This window comes from Eschrichtius robustus, chromosome 5 (assembly GCF_028021215.1).
Source record: "Eschrichtius robustus isolate mEscRob2 chromosome 5, mEscRob2.pri, whole genome shotgun sequence".
Taxonomy (NCBI): domain Eukaryota; kingdom Metazoa; phylum Chordata; class Mammalia; order Artiodactyla; family Eschrichtiidae; genus Eschrichtius; species Eschrichtius robustus.
Window position 1 is genome coordinate 104996578 of NC_090828.1, and position 16331 is coordinate 105012908.

Consider the following 16331-nt stretch of genomic DNA (forward strand, 5'->3'; position numbering starts at 1 on the left):
ATGCTCATCTAAAAGGAAAGGTGGGGGGAATGGATAAATGAGATTAGTGTTACTATACATATCCAAATACATATTATATACATATTTCAAAACGACCGACCATATAGCAAGGGAGGTCTACAGAACACTCTGTAATATTTTACATGGGAAGAGGATCTGTAGAGTAGACATATATAATGTACAAATGAACCAGATTGTGTACCCGTAGGACAAACAATATTCTAGTCCTTACCCCGATTAAAAAAATTAACAAAAACAAGAAGTAATGAGACCTAAACTTATGGGGGTTTCTCCTGGCACATTCCATTCTAATTTACAACCTAGGAACACGACTTCCAGAAAGGCTCTGCTGCCCTAGTACTCAGATTTGGGAATGGAGAAATGCTGCCTCCTTGTGGCCATTTCCCACAACAGCAGCTTTCAACCCACTGCTAAAGGTCACTAAATATTCACCAACTTGCAATTCTGTAAATGACACCTGCCCTCCAAATAAATCCTGGGATCAAAAATGGAGCAAAAATTTCAAAAGAGGGCAACCTTCCAAGAAGACAATTTCAAGAGCTATGTTGTACTCACAGCTTTTCCTTTAAAGAGGAAAGAAAAGGTGTGGGAAAATGATATATTTTAGGAATTTTTAAAGACATGCAAACCCAAATTACAAAACCCTATCAGCTCACAGCAGTCAGAATGGCCATCAGCAAAAATGTTTCAAAAAATAAATGCTGAAGGGACTGTGGAGGAATGCGTACACTCGGCCCTAAGGGGGACGTGGTAAGAGCCACTAATGAAAACACAATGGAAGTGCCTTGAAAAGGTAAACACTGAGCTACCCGTCAATCAGTCATACCCACTGCTGGGCCTATCCCCTGAGAAAATGAGAATCAAAACGTCACAGGCTGGCAACCCTGCACTCCAGCCATATTGACCATAGCCAACATTTGGAAGCAATGAAAATGTCCATCAACAGAGGAACGCACCAAGAAGAACTGTTCCATGTACACAATGTAATATTGCTCCAATAATAAATATAAGGTAAATTTAAAAGACAAACATAAGTAAGGAGACATCAGCATTTGTGGGTTTCTTCAGGCACATTCCACTCTAATTTATAACCGAGGAACACCACTGGCCGGAAGGCCTGTTGCCCTAGTACCAGCAGGGGGAACGTAGAAAGACTGCCACCCTCTGGCCGTTACCTGCAAACGTAGGTTTAAGCCTGTGCTAATGGTCACCGCAAAATGTCTTCAGGGAGGTAATGGCCAAAAAATTTTAAAATTATGACATACATACTTTAAGAAAACACTTTGAAGAACTAAGCGGTACTCACAGCCTGAAAAATGAAAAGGACCTGCCTTAAAGCTCAGTTTTAATGGATCATGAGACACATGCAAATTCAGCCACAAAGACGTATCAGCTCACACCAGTCAGAATAACCATCAGTAAAAAACCACAAAGAATAAATGCTGAAGGTGCTGTGGAGAAATGCAAACCCTCCACTTTAAGTGGGATGTAACCTGGAGAGAGCCACTCATGAGAGCAGAGTGGAGGTGCCGTTAAAAGGTAAACATTGAGCTACCGTACGATCCAGAGGCTTATTCCTGGACCTATAACCTAAGAAGACAGAATTGGAAAGAAAGAGGCAGGCAAATCTGCATTGCACAGTATTACCATAGCCAAGATATGGAAGTCACCAAAAAGTCCACCGACAGATGGGTGGACAAAGAAGAACTGCTACATGTACAGATGGATTATGAGCTAGCGATAAAATGAAGCAATGCCATTTGCAGCACCATAGATGACTCTAGAAGTAATCACGCAACTTGGAGTAAGTGAGAAAACGAAAGACACATATCCTATCATACCACATAGAGGTGTTACCTAAAAATTGATACAAACGAAGATACTTCCACAGAGAAAGGCAATCACAGATTCAGTACAAAAACTTAAGGTTCACCAAATGGAAAGGTGTGAGGATTGGGTACATTACCATATTGAGGTGAACAGAGATATACAAACACACGTGAAATATATAATCACCAAAGACCTACAGAATACCAAGAGAAGACTACTCAACATTGTGTCATAACCTACACGGGAAAAGATTCCAAAGAAGAATAGATATATGTATATGTGTGAAGGAACCATGTCTTGCACACCTAGACAAAACAAACCATTGTAATCGAATTTGCTGTGATAAAGAATAAAAATTTTGTTAAAAATACAAACAAGAAGGAATGACACATACACTTAAAGGGCTTTTTCCCGGCACATTCCATTGTACTTTACAACCTAGAACACGACTTCCATTAAGGCTCTGTTTCCCTAGTGACCAGATTTGGTAAAGGAGAAATGCTTCCCCCTTGTGGCCGTTTCCCGCAAGAGCAGCTTTAAACCCACAGCTACTGGTCACTTAAAATTCACAAGGGCTCAGGGCTGTAAAGGACACCTGCCGTCAAAAATTGTGCTCAGGTGGGGAATGGACAAAAGAAATTCAAAACAGGCGAATGTTTCAAGAAGATAGTATGCAGAGGTAAGTATTCCTCACTCTCTTTAAACAAAAAAACAGGAAAATGGGTAAAAGCTCAACCTCAGGAATGATTAGACTCATGCAATCTAATCAACCAAAAGGTTTCAACTCACACCTGTCGACTGACCGTCAGCAAAAAGTCTACCAACAATAAATGCTGACGGGGTTGTAGAGAACTGTGTAACCTCTAGGTGCTGGTGAGATGTAAAGTGGTTAACAGCCAGTAAGGAGTACCAAAAGGAACTGCGTTGAAAAGTGAAAATTGAGGTACCACTCAATGCAACAGGCACACCACTGGGCCTCTCACCTGAGAAGACCAGGATCGAAAAGACACAGGCTGCAAAGGCTGCACTGCAGCCTTATTCAAAATAGCCAAGATGGGAAGCAACCAAAATGTCCATCAACAGGTGAATGGATAAAGAAGAAGGAGTCCATGTACACAGTGGAATATTAGCCATGGAAAACAATGAAACACTGCTCTTTGAGGCACCAGAGATGAGCCTGGAGATAATCACAAAACATGAGGTAAGTCGGAAAGCAAAAGACCTATATCCTATGATATCCCTTAGAGGCGTTATCTAATCACTGACACAAATGAACATATTTCCACAGAGAAAGACACTCACAGACTTAGAAAACCAACTATGCTCATCTAAAAGGAAAGGTGGGGGGAATGGATAAATGAGATTAGTGTTACTATACATATCCAAATACATATTATATACATATTTCAAAACGACCGACCATATAGCAAGGGAGGTCTACAGAACACTCTGTAATATTTTACATGGGAAGAGGATCTGTAGAGTAGACATATATAATGTACAATTGAACCAGATTGTGTACCCCTAGGACAAACAATATTCTAGTCCTTACCCCGATTAAAAAAATTAACAAAAACAAGAAGTAATGAGACCTAAACTTATGGGGGTTTCTCCTGGCACATTCCATTCTAATTTACAACCTAGGAACACGACTTCCAGAAAGGCTCTGCTGCCCTAGTACTCAGATTTGGGAATGGAGAAATGCTGCCTCCTTGTGGCCATTTCCCACAACAGCAGCTTTCAACCCACTGCTAAAGGTCACTAAATATTCACCAACTTGCCATTCTGTAAATGACACCTGCCCTCCAAATAAATCCTGGGATCAAAAATGGAGCAAAAATTTCAAAAGAGGGCAACCTTCCAAGAAGACAATTTCAAGAGCTATGTGGTACTCACAGCTTTTCCTTTAAAGAAGAGGAAAGAAAAAGGTGTGGGAAAATGATATATTTTAGGAATTTTTAAAGACATGCAAACCCAAATTACAAAAACCTATCAGCTCACAGCAGTCAGAATGGCCATCAGCAAAAATGTTTCAAAAAATAAATGCTGAAGGGACTGTGGAGGAATGCATATACTCGGCCCTAAGGGGGACGTGGTAAGAGCCACTAATGAAAACACAATGGAAGTGCCTTGAAAAGGTAAACACTGAGCTACCCGTCAATCAGTCATACCCACTGCTGGGCCTATCCCCTGAGAAAATGAGAATCAAAACGTCACAGGCTGGCAATCCTGCACTCCAGCCATATTGACCATAGCCAACATTTGGAAGCAATGAAAATGTCCATCAACAGAGGAACGCACCAAGAAGAACTGTTCCATGTACACAATGTAATATTGCTCCAATAATAAATATAAGGTAAATTTAAAAGACAAACATAAGTAAGGAGACATCAGCATTTGTGGGTTTCTTCAGGCACAATCCACTCTAATTTATAACCGAGGAACACCACTGGCCGGAAGGCCTGTTGCCCTAGTACCAGCATGGGGAACGTAGAAAGACTGCCACCCTCTGGCCGTTACCTGCAAACGCAGGTTTAAGCCTGTGCTAATGGTCACCGCAAAATGTCTTCAGGGAGGTAATGGCAAAAAAATTTTAAAATTATGACATACATACTTTAAGAAAACACTTTGAAGAACTAAGCGGTACTCACAGCCTGAAAAATGAAAAGGACCTGCCTTAAAGCTCAGTTTTAATGGATCATGAGAAACATGCAAATTCAGCCACAAAGACGTATCAGCTCACACCAGTCAGAATAACCATCAGTAAAAAACCACAAAGAATAAATCCTGAAGGTGCTGTGGAGAAATGCAAACCCTCCACTTTAAGTGGGATGTAACCTGGAGAGAGCCACTCATGAGAGCAGAGTGGAGGTGCCGTTAAAAGGTAAACATTGAGCTACCGTACGATCCAGAGGCTTATTCCTGGACCTATAACCTAGGAAGACAGAATTGGAAAGAAAGAGGCAGGCAAATCTGCATTGCACAGTATTACCATAGCCAAGATATGGAAGTCACCAAAAAGTCCACCGACAGATGGGTGGACAAAGAAGAACTGCTACATGTACAGATGGATTATGAGCTAGCGATAAAATGAAACAATGCCATTTGCAGAACCATAGATGACTCTAGAAGTAATCACGCAACTTGGAGTAAGTGAGAAAGCGAAAGACACATATCCTATCATACCACATAGAGGTGTTACCTAAAAATTGATACAAACGAAGATACTTCCACAGAGAAAGGCAATCACAGATTCAGTACAAAAACTTAAGGTTCACCAAATGGAAAGGTGTGAGGATTGGGTACATTACCATATTGAGGTGAACAGAGATATACAAACACACGTGAAATATATAATCACCAAAGACCTACAGAATACCAAGAGAAGACTACTCAACATTGTGTCATAACCTACACGGGAAAAGATTCCAAAGAAGAATAGATATATGTATATGTGTGAAGGAACCACATCTTGCACACCTAGACCAAACAAACCATTGTAATCGAATTTGCTGTGATAAAGAATAAAAATTTTGTTAAAAATACAAACAAGAAGGAATGACACATACACTTAAAGGGCTTTTTCCCGGCACATTCCATTGTACTTTACAACCTAGAACACGACTTCCATTAAGGCTCTGTTTCCCTAGTGACCAGATTTGGTAAAGGAGAAATGCTGCCCCTTGTGGCCGTTTCCCGCAAGAGCAGCTTTAAACCCACAGCTACTGGTCACTTAAAATTCACAAGGGCTCAGGGCTGTAAAGGACACCTGCCGTCAAAAATTGTGCTCAGGTGGGGAATGGACAAAAGAAATTCAAAACAGGCGAATGTTTCAAGAAGATAGTATGCAGAGGTAAGTATTCCTCACTCTCTTTAAACAAAAAAACAGGAAAATGGGTAAAAGCTCAACCTCAGGAATGATTAGACTCATGCAATCTAATCAACCAAAAGGTTTCAACTCACACCTGTCGACTGACCGTCAGCAAAAAGTCTACCAACAATAAATGCTGACGGGGTTGTAGAGAACTGTGTAACCTCTAGGTGCTGGTGAGATGTAAAGTGGTTAACAGCCAGTAAGGAGTACCAAAAGGAACTGCGTTGAAAAGTGAAAATTGAGGTACCACTCAATGCAACAGGCACACCACTGGGCCTCTCACCTGAGAAGACCAGGATCGAAAAGACACAGGCTGCAAAGGCTGCACTGCAGCCTTATTCAAAATAGCCAAGATGGGAAGCAACCAAAATGTCCATCAACAGGTGAATGGATAAAGAAGAAGGAGTCCATGTACACAATGGAATATTAGCCATGGAAAACAATGAAACACTGCTCTTTGAGGCACCAGAGATGAGCCTGGAGATAATCACAAAACATGAGGTAAGTCGGAAAGCAAAATACCTATATCCTATGATATCCCTTAGAGGCGTTATCTAATCACTGACACAAATGAACATATTTCCACAGAGAAAGACACTCACAGACTTAGAAAACCAACTATGCTCATCTAAAAGGAAAGGTGGGGGGAATGGATAAATGAGATTAGTGTTACTATACATATCCAAATACATATTATATACATATTTCAAAACGACCGACCATATAGCAAGGGAGGTCTACAGAACACTCTGTAATATTTTACATGGGAAGAGGATCTGTAGAGTAGACATATATAATGTACAATTGAACAAGATTGTGTACCCCTAGGACAAACAATATTCTAGTCCTTACCCCGATTAAAAAAATTAACAAAAACAAGAAGTAATGAGACCTAAACTTATGGGGGTTTCTCCTGGCACATTCCATTCTAATTTACAACCTAGGAACACGACTTCCAGAAAGGCTCTGCTGCCCTAGTACTCAGATTTGGGAATGGAGAAATGCTGCCTCCTTGTGGCCATTTCCCACAACAGCAGCTTTCAACCCACTGCTAAAGGTCACTAAATATTCACCAACTTGCCATTCTGTAAATGACACCTGCCCTCCAAATAAATCCTGGGATCAAAAATGGAGCAAAAATTTCAAAAGAGGGCAACCTTCCAAGAAGAGAATTTCAAGAGCTATGTGGTACTCACAGCTTTTCCTTTAAAGAAGAGGAAAGAAAAAGGTGTGGGAAAATGATATATTTTAGGAATTTTTAAAGACATGCAAACCCAAATTACAAAAACCTATCAGCTCACAGCAGTCAGAATGGCCATCAGCAAAAATGTTTCAAAAAATAAATGCTGAAGGGACTGTGGAGGAATGCATACACTCGGCCCTAAGGGGGACGTGGTAAGAGCCACTAATGAAAACACAATGGAAGTGCCTTGAAAAGGTAAACACTGAGCTACCCGTCAATCAGTCATACCCACTGCTGGGCCTATCCCCTGAGAAAATGAGAATCAAAACGTCACAGGCTGGCAATCCTGCACTCCAGCCATATTGACCATAGCCAACATTTGGAAGCAATGAAAATGTCCATCAACAGAGGAACGCACCAAGAAGAACTGTTCCATGTACACAATGTAATATTGCTCCAATAATAAATATAAGGTAAATTTAAAAGACAAACATAAGTAAGGAGACATCAGCATTTGTGGGTTTCTTCAGGCACAATCCACTCTAATTTATAACCGAGGAACACCACTGGCCGGAAGGCCTGTTGCCCTAGTACCAGCATGGGGAACGTAGAAAGACTGCCACCCTCTGGCCGTTACCTGCAAACGCAGGTTTAAGCCTGTGCTAATGGTCACCGCAAAATGTCTTCAGGGAGGTAATGGCGAAAAAATTTTAAAATTATGACATACATACTTTAAGAAAACACTTTGAAGAACTAAGCTGTACTCACAGCCTGAAAAATGAAAAGGACCTGCCTTAAAGCTCAGTTTTAATGGATCATGAGACACATGCAAATTCAGCCACAAAGACGTATCAGCTCACACCAGTCAGAATAACCATCAGTAAAAAACCACAAAGAATAAATGCTGAAGGTGCTGTGGAGAAATGCAAACCCTCCACTTTAAGTGGGATGTAACCTGGAGAGAGCCACTCATGAGAGCAGAGTGGAGGTGCCGTTAAAAGGTAAACATTGAGCTACCGTACGATCCAGAGGCTTATTCCTGGACCTATAACCTAAGAAGACAGAATTGGAACGAAAGAGGCAGGCAAATCTGCATTGCACAGTATTACCATAGCCAAGATATGGAAGTCACCAAAAAGTCCACCGACAGATGGGTGGACAAAGAAGATCTGCTACATGTACAGATGGATTATGAGCTAGCGATAAAATGAAACAATGCCATTTGCAGCACCATAGATGACTCTAGAAGTAATCACGCAACTTGGAGTAAGTGAGAAAGCGAAAGACACATATCCTATCATACCACATAGAGGTGTTACCTAAAAATTGATACAAACGAAGATACTTCCACAGAGAAAGGCAATCACAGATTCAGTACAAAAACTTAAGGTTCACCAAATGGAAAGGTGTGAGGATTGGGTACATTACCATATTGAGGTGAACAGAGATATACAAACACACGTGAAATATATAATCACCAAAGACCTACAGAATACCAAGAGAAGACTACTCAACATTGTGTCATAACCTACACGGGAAAAGATTCCAAAGAAGAATAGATATATGTATATGTGTGAAGGAACCACGTCTTGCACACCTAGACCAAACAAACCATTGTAATCGAATTTGCTGTGATAAAGAATAAAAATTTTGTTAAAAATACAAACAAGAAGGAATGACACATACACTTAAAGGGCTTTTTCCCGGCACATTCCATTGTACTTTACAACCTAGAACACGACTTCCATTAAGGCTCTGTTTCCCTAGTGACCAGATTTGGTAAAGGAGAAATGCTGCCCCCTTGTGGCCGTTTCCCGCAAGAGCAGCTTTAAACCCACAGCTACTGGTCACTTAAAATTCACAAGGGCTCAGGGCTGTAAAGGACACCTGCCGTCAAAAATTGTGCTCAGGTGGGGAATGGACAAAAGAAATTCAAAACAGGCGAATGTTTCAAGAAGATAGTATGCAGAGGTAAGTATTCCTCACTCTCTTTAAACAAAAAAACAGGAAAATGGGTAAAAGCTCAACCTCAGGAATGATTAGACTCATGCAATCTAATCAACCAAAAGGTTTCAACTCACACCTGTCGACTGACCGTCAGCAAAAAGTCTACCAACAATAAATGCTGACGGGGTTGTAGAGAACTGTGTAACCTCTAGGTGCTGGTGAGATGTAAAGTGGTTAACAGCCAGTAAGGAGTACCAAAAGGAACTGCGTTGAAAAGTGAAAATTGAGGTACCACTCAATGCAACAGGCACACCACTGGGCCTCTCACCTGAGAAGACCAGGATCGAAAAGACACAGGCTGCAAAGGCTGCACTGCAGCCTTATTCAAAATAGCCAAGATGGGAAGCAACCAAAATGTCCATCAACAGGTGAATGGATAAAGAAGAAGGAGTCCATGTACACAATGGAATATTAGCCATGGAAAACAATGAAACACTGCTCTTTGAGGCACCAGAGATGAGCCTGGAGATAATCACAAAACATGAGGTAAGTCGGAAAGCAAAAGACCTATATCCTATGATATCCCTTAGAGGCGTTATCTAATCACTGACACAAATGAACATATTTCCACAGAGAAAGACACTCACAGACTTAGAAAACCAACTATGCTCATCTAAAAGGAAAGGTGGGGGGAATGGATAAATGAGATTAGTGTTACTATACATATCCAAATACATATTATATACATATTTCAAAACGACCGACCATATAGCAAGGGAGGTCTACAGAACACTCTGTAATATTTTACATGGGAAGAGGATCTGTAGAGTAGACATATATAATGTACAAATGAACCAGATTGTGTACCCCTAGGACAAACAATATTCTAGTCCTTACCCCGATTAAAAAAATTAACAAAAACAAGAAGTAATGAGACCTAAACTTATGGGGGTTTCTCCTGGCACATTCCATTCTAATTTACAACCTAGGAACACGACTTCCAGAAAGGCTCTGCTGCCCTAGTACTCAGATTTGGGAATGGAGAAATGCTGCCTCCTTGTGGCCATTTCCCACAACAGCAGCTTTCAACCCACTGCTAAAGGTCACTAAATATTCACCAACTTGCCATTCTGTAAATGACACCTGCCCTCCAAATAAATCCTGGGATCAAAAATGGAGCAAAAATTTCAAAAGAGGGCAACCTTCCAAGAAGACAATTTCAAGAGCTATGTGGTACTCACAGCTTTTCCTTTAAAGAAGAGGAAAGAAAAAGGTGTGGGAAAATGATATATTTTAGGAATTTTTAAAGACATGCAAACCCAAATTACAAAACCCTATCAGCTCACAGCAGTCAGAATGGCCATCAGCAAAAATGTTTCAAAAAATAAATGCTGAAGGGACTGTGGAGGAATGCGTACACTCGGCCCTAAGGGGGACGTGGTAAGAGCCACTAAAGAAAACACAATGGAAGTGCCTTGAAAAGGTAAACACTGAGCTACCCGTCAATCAGTCATACCCACTGCTGGGCCTATCCCCTGAGAAAATGAGAATCAAAACGTCACAGGCTGGCAATCCTGCACTCCAGCCATATTGACCATAGCCAACATTTGGAAGCAATGAAAATGTCCATCAACAGAGGAACGCACCAAGAAGAACTCTTCCATGTACACAATGTAATATTGCTCCAATAATAAATATAAGGTAAATTTAAAAGACAAACATAAGTAAGGAGACATCAGCATTTGTGGGTTTCTTCAGGCATATTCCACTCTAATTTATAACCGAGGAACACCACTGGCCGGAAGGCCTGTTGCCCTAGTACCAGCATGGGGAACGTAGAAAGACTGCCACCCTCTGGCCGTTACCTGCAAACGCAGGTTTAAGCCTGTGCTAATGGTCACCGCAAAATGTCTTCAGGGAGGTAATGGCGAAAAAATTTTAAAATTATGACATACATACTTTAAGAAAACACTTTGAAGAACTAAGCGGTACTCACAGCCTGAAAAATGAAAAGGACCTGCCTTAAAGCTCAGTTTTAATGGATCATGAGACACATGCAAATTCAGCCACAAAGACGTATCAGCTCACACCAGTCAGAATAACCATCAGTAAAAAACCACAAAGAATAAATGCTGAAGGTGCTGTGGAGAAATGCAAACCCTCCACTTTAAGTGGGATGTAACCTGGAGAGAGCCACTCATGAGAGCAGAGTGGAGGTGCCGTTAAAAGGTAAACATTGAGCTACCGTACGATCCAGAGGCTTATTCCTGGACCTATAACCTAAGAAGACAGAATTGGAAAGAAAGAGGCAGGCAAATCTGCATTGCACAGTATTACCATAGCCAAGATATGGAAGTCACCAAAAAGTCCACCGACAGATGGGTGGACAAAGAAGAACTGCTACATGTACAGATGGATTATGAGCTAGCGATAAAATGAAGCAATGCCATTTGCAGCACCATAGATGACTCTAGAAGTAATCACGCAACTTGGAATAAGTGAGAAAACGAAAGACACATATCCTATCATACCACATAGAGGTGTTACCTAAAAATTGATACAAACGAAGATACTTCCACAGAGAAAGGCAATCACAGATTCAGTACAAAAACTTAAGGTTCACCAAATGGAAACGTGTGAGGATTGGGTACATTACCATATTGAGGTGAACAGAGATATACAAACACACGTGAAATATATAATCACCAAAGACCTACAGAATACCAAGAGAAGACTACTCAACATTGTATCATAACCTACACGGGAAGAGATTCCAAAGAAGAATAGATATATGTATATGTGTGAAGGAACCACGTCTTGCACACCTAGACCAAACAAACCATTGTAATCGAATTTGCTGTGATAAAGAATAAAAATTTTGTTAAAAATACAAACAAGAAGGAATGACACATACACTTAAAGGGCTTTTTCCCGGCACATTCCATTGTACTTTACAACCTAGAACACGACTTCCATTAAGGCTCTGTTGCCCTAGTGACCAGATTTGGTAAAGGAGAAATGCTGCCCCCTTGTGGCCGTTTCCCGCAAGAGCAGCTTTAAACCCACAGCTACTGGTCACTTAAAATTCACAAGGGCTCAGGGCTGTAAAGGACACCTGCCGTCAAAAATTGTGCTCAGGTGGGGAATGGACAAAAGAAATTCAAAACAGGCGAATGTTTCAAGAAGATAGTATGCAGAGGTAAGTATTCCTCACTCTCTTTAAACAAAAAAACAGGAAAATGGGTAAAAGCTCAACCTCAGGAATTATTAGACTCATGCAATCTAATCAACCAAAAGGTTTCAACTCACACCTGTCGACTGACCGTCAGCAAAAAGTCTACCAACAATAAATGCTGACGGGGTTGTAGAGAACTGTGTAACCTCTAGGTGCTGGTGGGAAGGAAAGTGGTTAACAGCCAATAATGACTACCGAAAGGAACTGCGTTGAAAAGTGAAAACTGAGGTACCATTCAATCCAGCAGGCACACCACTGGGCCTCTCACCTGAGAAGACCAGGATCGAAAAGACACAGGCTGCAAAGGCTGCACTGCAGCCTTATTCAAAATAGCCAAGATGGGAAGCAACCAAAATGTCCATCAACAGGTGAATGGATAAAGAAGAAGGAGTCCATGTACACAATGGAATATTAGCCATGGAAAACAATGAAACACTGCTCTTTGAGGCACCAGAGATGAGCCTGGAGATAATCACAAAACATGAGGTAAGTCGGAAAGCAAAAGACCTATATCCTATGATATCCCTTAGAGGCGTTATCTAATCACTGACACAAATGAACATATTTCCACAGAGAAAGACACTCACAGACTTAGAAAACCAACTATGCTCATCTAAAAGGAAAGGTGGGGGGAATGGATAAATGAGATTAGTGTTACTATACATATCCAAATACATATTATATACATATTTCAAAACGACCGACCATATAGCAAGGGAGGTCTACAGAACACTCTGTAATATTTTACATGGGAAGAGGATCTGTAGAGTAGACATATATAATGTACAAATGAACTAGATTGTGTACCCCTAGGACAAACAATATTCTAGTCCTTACCCCGATTAAAAAAAATAACAAAAACAAGAAGTAATGAGACCTATACTTATGGGGGTTTCTCCTGGCACATTCCATTCTAATTTACAACCTAGGAACACGACTTCCAGAAAGGCTCTGCTGCCCTAGTACTCAGATTTGGGAATGGAGAAATGCTGCCTCCTTGTGGCCATTTCCCACAACAGCAGCTTTCAACCCAGTGCTAAAGGTCACTAAATATTCACCAACTTGCCATTCTGTAAATGACACCTGCCCTCCAAATAAATCCTGGGATCAAAAATGGAGCAAAAATTTCAAAAGAGGGCAACCTTCCAAGAAGACAATTTCAAGAGCTATGTGGTACTCACAGCTTTTCCTTTAAAGAAGAGGAAAGAAAAAGGTGTGGGAAAATGATATATTTTAGGAATTTTTAAAGACATGCAAACCCAAATTACAAAACCCTATCAGCTCACAGCAGTCAGAATGGCCATCAGCAAAAATGTTTCAAAAAATAAATGCTGAAGGGACTGTGGAGGAATGCGTACACTCGGCCCTAAGGGGGACGTGGTAAGAGCCACTAATGAAAACACAATGGAAGTGCCTTGAAAAGGTAAACACTGAGCTACCCGTCAATCAGTCATACCCACTGCTGGGCCTATCCCCTGAGAAAATGAGAATCAAAACGTCACAGGCTGGCAATCCTGCACTCCAGCCATATTGACCATAGCCAACATTTGGAAGCAATGAAAATGTCCATCAACAGAGGAACGCACCAAGAAGAACTCTTCCATGTACACAATGTAATATTGCTCCAATAATAAATATAAGGTAAATTTAAAAGACAAACATAAGTAAGGAGACATCAGCATTTGTGGGTTTCTTCAGGCACAATCCACTCTAATTTATAACCGAGGAACACCACTGGCCGGAAGGCCTGTTGCCCTAGTACCAGCATGGGGAACGTAGAAAGACTGCCACCCTCTGGCCGTTACCTGCAAACGCAGGTTTAAGCCTGTGCTAATGGTCACCGCAAAATGTCTTCAGGGAGGTAATGGCGAAAAAATTTTAAAATTATGACATACATACTTTAAGAAAACACTTTGAAGAACTAAGCTGTACTCACAGCCTGAAAAATGAAAAGGACCTGCCTTAAAGCTCAGTTTTAATGGATCATGAGACACATGCAAATTCAGCCACAAAGACGTATCAGCTCACACCAGTCAGAATAACAATCAGTAAAAAACCACAAAGAATAAATGCTGAAGGTGCTGTGGAGAAATGCAAACCCTCCACTTTAAGTGGGATGTAACCTGGAGAGAGCCACTCATGAGAGCAGAGTGGAGGTGCCGTTAAAAGGTAAACATTGAGCTACCGTACGATCCAGAGGCTTATTCCTGGACCTATAACCTAAGAAGACAGAATTGGAAAGAAAGAGGCAGGCAAATCTGCATTGCACAGTATTACCATAGCCAAGATATGGAAGTCACCAAAAAGTCCACCGACAGATGGGTGGACAAAGAAGATCTGCTACATGTACAGATGGATTATGAGCTAGCGATAAAATGAAACAATGCCATTTGCAGCACCATAGATGACTCTAGAAGTAATCACGCAACTTGGAGTAAGTGAGAAAGCGAAAGACACATATCCTATCATACCACATAGAGGTGTTACCTAAAAATTGATACAAACGAAGATACTTCCACAGAGAAAGGCAATCACAGATTCAGTACAAAAACTTAAGGTTCACCAAATGGAAACGTGTGAGGATTGGGTACATTACCATATTGAGGTGAACAGAGATATACAAACACACGTGAAATATATAATCACCAAAGACCTACAGAATACCAAGAGAAGACTACTCAACATTGTGTCATAACCTACACGGGAAAAGATTCCAAAGAAGAATAGATATATGTATATGTGTGAAGGAACCTCGTCTTGCACACCTAGACCAAACAAACCATTGTAATCGAATTTGCTGTGATAAAGAATAAAAATTTTGTTAAAAATACAAACAAGAAGGAATGACACATACACTTAAAGGGCTTTTTCCCGGCACATTCCATTGTAATTTACAACCTAGAACACGACTTCCATTAAGGCTCTGTTGCCCTAGTGACCAGATTTGGTAAAGGAGAAATGCTGCCCCCTTGTGGCCGTTTCCCGCAAGAGCAGCTTTAAACCCACAGCTACTGGTCACTTAAAATTCACAAGGGCTCAGGGCTGTAAAGGACACCTGCCATCAAAAATTGTGCTCAGGTGGGGAATGGACAAAAGAAATTCAAAACAGGCGAATGTTTCAAGAAGATAGTATGCAGAGGTAAGTATTCCTCACTCTCTTTAAACAAAAAAACAGGAAAATGGGTAAAAGCTCAACCTCAGGAATTATTAGACTCATGCAATCTAATCAACCAAAAGGTTCCAACTCACACCTGTCGACTGACCGTCAGCAAAAAGTCTACCAACAATAAATGCTGACGGGGTTGTAGAGAACTGTGTAACCTCTAGGTGCTGGTGGGATGGAAAGTGGTTAACAGCCAATAATGACCACCGAAAGGAACTGCGTTGAAAAGTGAAAACTGAGGTACCATTCAATCCAGCAGGCACACCACTGGGCCTCTCACCTGAGAAGACCAGGATCGAAAAGACACAGGCTGCAAATGCTGCACTGCAGCCTTATTCAAAATAGCCAAGATGGGAAGCAACCAAAATGTCCATCAACAGGTGAATGGATAAAGAAGAAGGAGTCCATGTACACAATGGAATATTAGCCATGGAAAACAATGAAACACTGCTCTTTGAGGCACCAGAGATGAGCCTGGAGATAATCACAAAACATGAGGTAAGTCGGAAAGCAAAAGACCTATATCCTATGATATCCCTTAGAGGCGTTATCTAATCACTGACACAAATGAACATATTTCCACAGAGAAAGACACTCACAGACTTAGAAAACCAACTATGCTCATCTAAAAGGAAAGGTGGGGGGAATGGATAAATGAGATTAGTGTTACTATACATATCCAAATACATATTATATACATATTTCAAAACGACCGACCATATAGCAAGGGAGGTCTACAGAACACTCTGTAATATTTTACATGGGAAGAGGATCTGTAGAGTAGACATATATAATGTACAAATGAACCAGATTGTGTACCCCTAGGACAAACAATATTCTAGTCTTTACCCCGATTAAAAAAATTAACAAAAACAAGAAGTAATGAGACCTAAACTTATGGGGGTTTCTCCTGGCACATTCCATTCTAATTTACAACCTAGGAACACGACTTCCAGAAAGGCTCTGCTGCCCTAGTACTCAGATTTGGGAATGGAGAAATGCTGCCTCCTTGTGGCCATTTTCCACAACAGCAGCTTTCAACCCACTGCTAAAGGTCACTAAATATTCACCAACTTGC